Consider the following 7297-nt stretch of genomic DNA (forward strand, 5'->3'; position numbering starts at 1 on the left):
TTGTACTCCAATTTTGAAAACACAACTTTCTTTTTTTTTTTTTTTTTTTTTTTTTCATAAAGCTCTGACTTGTATTATGAGTATGAGTCTGTGGTCTGGGAGAGAGTCCTGTAACTCTCTGTCTGCAAAATACAGTATATAATGACCAATGTTGGGCAATTATTTATATAGTTACTTCTTCAAAAAAGTAAAAAGTTTTTTGCAGCTGTTTACCTAAAAAGCATCCAAGGCAGTTTTTTAAATAAACATTTCAAACTATTTACAGAACAATCATCTGTTCTGCATCAAATTTGATGCCACACAAATTATTTGTGCCACTCCAAAAAATAATTTCTGTCCACTATGAGATAAAGGAGAACAACAGCCTGATACCTGCAGGCCTGACAACAGGAGATGTATCACTCCTGTAACACCTGTAACATTCAGCAGTCGCCTCATTGTTCTGACACACACAACAAAACTACTGACTACACTACACACTAACTACACAAGATTTGCGCTAAACGTCGCAAATCTCTCACATTTCAAAACACCACCATCACTCCTAAAACTTCCCTCTTCCTAAACAACTAAATGCCTTGTTGCCATATCATTTTTTGATTGGAGCGTTTTCCTCATACGCCGTTTTTCTTCCACAGTAAATATAAACAATGATAATATTCAGGAAGAAAACCAAACATTGCATATATTTTTTTTATCATAACTCTGGTTTTACGTGGCCTATCAACACAATTTAAAAACTGGTATACAGGGAGTGCAGAATTATTAGGCAAATGAGTATTTTGTCCACATCATCCTCTTCATGCATGTTGTCTTACTCCAAGCTGTATAGGCTCGAAAGCCTACTAACAATTAAGCATAATAGGTGATGTGCATCTCTGTAATGAGAAGGGGTGTGGTCTAATGACATCAACACCCTATATCATGTGTGCATAATTATTAGGCAACATCCTTTCCTTTGGCAAAATAGGTCAAAAGAAGGACTTGACAGGCTCAGAAAAGTCAAAAATAGTGAGATATCTTGCAGAGGGATGCAGCAGTCTCAAAATTGCAAAGCTTCTGAAGCGTGATCATCGAACAATCAAGTGTTTCATTCAAAATAGTCAACAGGGTCGCAAGAAGCGTGTGGAAAAACCAAGGCGCAAAATAACTGCCCATGAACTGAGAAAAGTCAAGTGTGCAGCTGCCAAGATGCCACTTGCCACCAGTTTGGCCATATTTCAGAGCTGCAACATCACTGGAGTGCCCAAAAGCACAAGGTGTGCAATACTCAGAGACATGGCCAAGCTAAGAAAGGCTGAAAGACGACCACCACTGAACAAGACACACAAGCTGAAATGTCAAGACTGGGCCAAGAAATATCTCAAGACTGATTTTTCTAAGGTTTTATGGACTGATGAAATGAGAGGGAGTCTTGATGGGCCAGATGGATGGGCCCGTGGCTGGATTGGTAAAGGGCAGAGAGCTCCAGTCCGACTCAGACGCCAGCAAGGTGGAGGTGGAGTACTGGTTTGGGCTGGTATCATCAAAGATGAGCTTGTGGGGCCTTTTCGGGTTGAGGATGGAGTCAAGCTCAACTCCCAGTCCTACTGCCAGTTCCTGGAAGACACCTTCTTCAAGCAGTGGTACAGGAAGAAGTCTGCATCCTTCAAGAAAAACATGATTTTCATGCAGGACAATGCTCCATCACACGCGTCCAAGTACTCCACAGCGTGGCTGGCAAGAAAGGGTATAAAAGAAGAAAAACTAATGACATGGCCACCTTGTTCACCTGATCTGAACCCCATTGAGAACCTGTGGTCCATCATCAAATGTGAGATTTACAAGGAGGGAAAACAGTACACCTCTCTGAACAGTGTCTGGGAGACTGTGGTTGCTGCTGCACGCAATGTTGATGGTGAACAGATCAAAACACTGACAGAATCCATGGATGGCAGGCTTTTGAGTGTCCTTGCAAAGAAAGGTGGCTATATTGGTCGCTGATTTGTTTTTGTTTTGTTTTTGAATGTCAGAAATGTATATTTGTGAATGTGGAGATGTTATATTGGTTTCACTGGTAAAAATAAATAATTGAAATGGGTATATATTTGTTTTTTGTTAAGTTGCCTAATAATTATGCACAGTAATAGTCACCTGCACACACAGATATCCCCCTAAAATAGCTAAAACTAAAAACAAACTAAAAACTACTTCCAAAAACATTCAGCTTTGATATTAATGAGTTTTTTGGGTTCATTGAGAACATGGTTGTTGTTCAATAATAAAATTATTCCTCAAAAATACAACTTGCCTAATAATTCTGCACTCCCTGTAAAGTCCACACTTTTTCCGTCAATTGTTCCGTCTGTCCTGCTCACATCTCCAATGGTTGTACACGTTGTCATTAACGTAGATTCACTCCACATCAGCCGCTTTGCTAGCTAAAACACCGGTGTCGGCACATAAGGACGCTGTCATTATGTCATAGCCTGTCAATACGAATGTGAATCGCATCATTGGCTGGACTATGGGATAAGGTGGCATCGTTCTAATCCCATACGGGAGCAGCCATTCACTTACTGACTAACACTGCAAAACAGAATTGTTAAAGTTTTAATTTTAATTTCAATTCAGGTTAGATTTTTTTTTGTGCGCAACGCAGATTTTCTGTGCGGAGAGACCGTGCCAGCAGTGCGCAATTGCGCACGCGCGCAGTTTAGAGGGAACATTGTGCCCAGTATCAGCTTACACTTCATCTATAATATGGAAGAAACTGGCTACATTGTATACATATATTTGGGCAAATAGTGCATAAATTTCCCTTTGTGCAGTAATGTCCTCACTGTTTTGGAGGGTAATAAGTTGTCAGGAGTGGGTACTGAGATAGGCCTTCCAGGCTATAAAAGCAGGTCCAGATAAACTGCTCATGGATCTATCTTACATGCCACTAGGCATTAACCCTGTGTGGTGTTTGTATTTGTTACATTTTTAATTTTACATTTGTTGTATATGTTAGTATTTTTTTTTTATTAGAAAATGGCCATGTCTGTGTCAGCAGTAAAATCAAGGCTTTAAATTTCCCTAACCCTAACCCAAGTTTTTTGGGACACAAGATAGTGTCTAATTTTTGCTTGGTTATTACATTGTTAGGATAGTAATAGTAGCGCTATTTTTTGTTTGGTTTGCAAACATATTAAATTCTTTTAGGATAAGTAGAGCCGCATAAATGTCCCTTTGGTAGACTTAGGTAGGCAAACCAAGCTGTTTTTCAATTTAATGTGGCAAAGAACATAGCCAAAGATAATGTTTGGGAAGTATTTCCCTATTTACCAGAGAGATACCATTTTATGGTTGCCCTTTATGCCAGTGGAATCAGTGTATCTGCCTGAAGACTGGGGCTGAAACTAGTCTGGAATGGTTAGCTCATTAGTTGGGCCTTTTACTTCACCTTTGAATTTTCAGAAGTAAATACACTGGTATTTGTCCATGGGTTTATGGCCTTACAAAATCTATGGCTAGTCTTTAAGAAACATGCTATATGATATGTTGGTATTCAGTTAGTTAAGCAATGTTACGTACAAAATTTTTCTTGCCAAGGGCTAATTTGCAAACCCAGTCCTTGGTTGGACTTTTTTTAAATTTAATTTTTATTTAACCTAAATTGCCCTAGTGCCAAATTGTTTATTAATAGTGTCAACTAAATACATATGCTGGAACAGGCAACATACTTATTTGGCTCCAAAAATGAGGGAAAATAGTTGGGAGAAATGGTGTTGTTATATTTTGGCCTTGAGGACTCTTAACACTTTGGAGAGTAGCCTTTTCATGTCCATATGTAGAATATATTTGTTTCTTCTTCAAAATATGCAATTCTGATTAGACTCTTGCATTATCCTATGAACTCTTGTTCTGTATTTTTGTAATGTGGATAAATTATAAATGATAAATAAAGAAATTATATATACATATGTATATTTATATAATTTGTGCTGTAGATTTCCACTACATCCTGGGTCAAATTTGACATTTCCTTCAATTATAAAATATAAAATTCGATTTATTTAGTGTATGCATACATGTCCATGTTATTGTTTAGTCAGAGATTTTACTCATATATTGGGGTTACTACATTTGCTAGGAAATGTGATGATGTCAGAGGATGAGCAGCATTATCATAGATGTCAGCTTCAATCAGGCGTAATGAAAGTTTTTGGGTGAAAATTGCTAACATGATACGATGCTTGTATAAGGTGTTAGGTGCACAGCTAGGGAACATGAGAACCTAGTCTCTGATATAGATTTAAAAAAAAAAAACTTCCGGTCTTAATATCTGTGTTCCCATCTTTGTTGCTCAAAATCAGATTGTGGAGGTTGTCTTTCTATGTGAGCTCTGCAACACACTGGTGAACTTTCTAGGGTATACCCCACCTCTTACCTTTTGACAGCTGGGATACACTTCAGTTTCCTCAAGAGCCTGAACTAGATAAGAAGAAAAAATGGATGGATTACTGATTGTGTAGGTATTTTTTACAGACAAACAAATATAGATTTTGTGTGGTATCATCTAAACTATGATCTAACTATCATAAACTGACACTTTGCTCAGTCCTAAAATGGAAAATTACCTAATTGACAGTCTATCCTATGTCAACAGTGGAAATTTCCTTTAGCCCTAAAACAAAATTGCTATCATGCACAGTCTATCCTGTGTCATCAGTGGAGAATTCTTACATTCAGTTTATTTTAGTCTACCCTATATGAAATTCACTGACACTGATGTAAATCCCAGAGCAGAAATTTCTGATTACATCATATCCTCAGCATTTGTGTCATATTGACAATAGTGCAATGCTTTGTGTGGTAAAAATGACTAAACAACTGCTACACCAACACGAAGAAATACATTGTGATTCTATACAATTTGAACAGGATAAAGTGGAAGAAGATGGATGGATGGATGGATGGATGGTAAGTAAATAAGTAGATAAGTAAATAAATAAAAAGTAGATACTGTTGGAGCATTTTACACAACTGTGTGTTCTGACTCAAAATCAATCAGCAGTCTATAAAAACTACTATGACTAAAAAGTAAATACACTTTTTCTGTTTGCTGACATCATTTGACAGTCATATGGTTACTTCATTAGCCTTGTGTCATTAAGTGAAGTCCCTCACATTATTTTTCTTTGAATAAAGTTCAGAAGTTCTTGTTTTTCTATCTCTATTTTCATCTCTTTTGTGGTTGCTCTAGCTGTTGTTGCAAGAACTGACATGCATGTTGCCTCCACCATGGTTTAAATCCTGCAGTGGGTTTTTTTTTTCTTTTTTTGCTCAAAAATGATCAGACTTTAAACTTTGAAGAAAATTTAACTCAGAAGGAACACAAAAAGTGCACCTTTGATGCTGCAGCTCACCACCAGCCTTCTGCTGTGAAGTCAGTGTGGTGTGTATAATCCATATATAATCTATTTTGTCTGACCTCTAGCACATTTCTGTTTAGAGAAATGCAGTTTTGTTATTACTGTTTGTCGCCACAGACTGCTAGTTGTCTGTGCATGTCTTCTAGAATCAGTGTTTCTGCGAGGTGCGTGTTTATTTTTAACCAACTGTTGAAAGCTTATCAGGGCTATACATGGCAATTTCCTGGACATTGATACTAGAAAACACTGTCCAAAACACTGCTCCTGAACTGTACATGTATGGTTTTTGTCCAGATATCATATTTTTAGCTGTATTAAAATAGTAGACAGCTGAAATATTCGCTCATCGACTCAGTATTTGCTTTTTATTTTTCAGAGTAAGATACATTTTGAAAAATAAATAAATAAAACAATTTGTTAAGCACCACCTCATCTTTTCCGCCTGACCTCTTTATTTGTCTTTCACTTTCTATTGACCAAAAATGAAAATTCAGTGATAACTTGCGCTCGGTACATGGGTATATCTTCTGCAAGACATCTTCTGTGCTGTAGCTCGGCGATAGAAAAAAAGTAGAGAACAAGAATCTTTCTGCTGCTTTCTAACGGTTATCCAGGAAGTGAATATGAAGAGCATGCATTTTACTTGACTTAAACCAAGAACAAAGATCCACCTCCCTTGCCCATAAAATTCAGTCATAAAAGAAACCTGCACAGCAACAACGATCATGAGGACCTGCTGCAGGAGCAGATGGTTTGTGCAAAAGTTAGCCTGTGCTGTTGCCGTATTTTTAAAACAGTAAATACATAGAAAATTTATGAAACAGCTGCAAATAGCTTTTTTAAAATGCCTTTTAAAGCTTGCCTCACAGCAAGAGGTTTGAATCCACCATCTGGCTGGGTCCTATCTGGAGTTTGCATGTTCTCCTTGTGTCTGCATGAGTCTTCTCTGGTTAGTCCAACTTCCTCCCACAATCTACAGACATACAGCTCGTGGGGTTAGGTTAACTGGTAGATTTCCATTATATCATGAATCAAAATGGGCATTTCCTTCAACTATAAAATGGAAAATTGTGTGCACTTACTATATGAGTACATATGCATGCTGCTCTATTGGTTAGTCAAAGATTTTACTCATATGTTGGGCTGCTACAGTTGCTAGGGAGTGTGATGATGTCAGAGGATGGATGTCAGCTTCAATCAGGCATGATGAAAGTTTAGCATGATATGATTCTTTTATAAGGGCTTAGGTGCACAGCTCCTACAAATAGGTCATTTTACCCCATAAATAAGTGGTTGCAAGGGAACACGAGGTCCTAATATCTAATATAGATAAGAACCTTCCGGTTGTTTTCTGTGTTAGCCCTGCAACAGGCTGGCGACTTTAGTTTTGAGTTTACTAGTGTCACATCCGAGACCAGAATTTTTATTTTATTTTATCAGTCTCTAAAACAGTTTATAGTGTTGCTGTGCAGAACTTTGAATGGGGAGAGGATGACTCACTTTGTTAAATGCTTGTTGCCTTAAAATCTCAGAAGCAAAGAGAAGAATCTAAAAAATTGAGAGAGGGGCTTGTCTCTGCTTTTTCCCCTTCTGCCTAACACGACCTGCTACAGCACGGGTGTCAAACGTAAGGCCCGGGGGACAGAATAAGCACAGTCCACTGGACTGCTTTGGAAAATGCCAAGAAAGGCATACATTTTTTTCCACAGGTTTTACAGCTTTTACTACTATTAGAGACCTCTTCCATTCATACACAAAAAGTTAAACAGTTAAACTGTATACAAATTTCAGTTTTTGTTGTTTTTTTTGACAATGGGTTCACAGTTTTGTTTTTTTGTTTTTTTAAAAAGGTACCTTTTTAGCTCCAGGATTAAATGTACAGTTAAACCTCTGCATAA

The sequence above is a fragment of the Astatotilapia calliptera genome, chromosome 2 (genome assembly GCF_900246225.1).
Source record: "Astatotilapia calliptera chromosome 2, fAstCal1.2, whole genome shotgun sequence".
NCBI lineage: Eukaryota > Metazoa > Chordata > Actinopteri > Cichliformes > Cichlidae > Astatotilapia > Astatotilapia calliptera.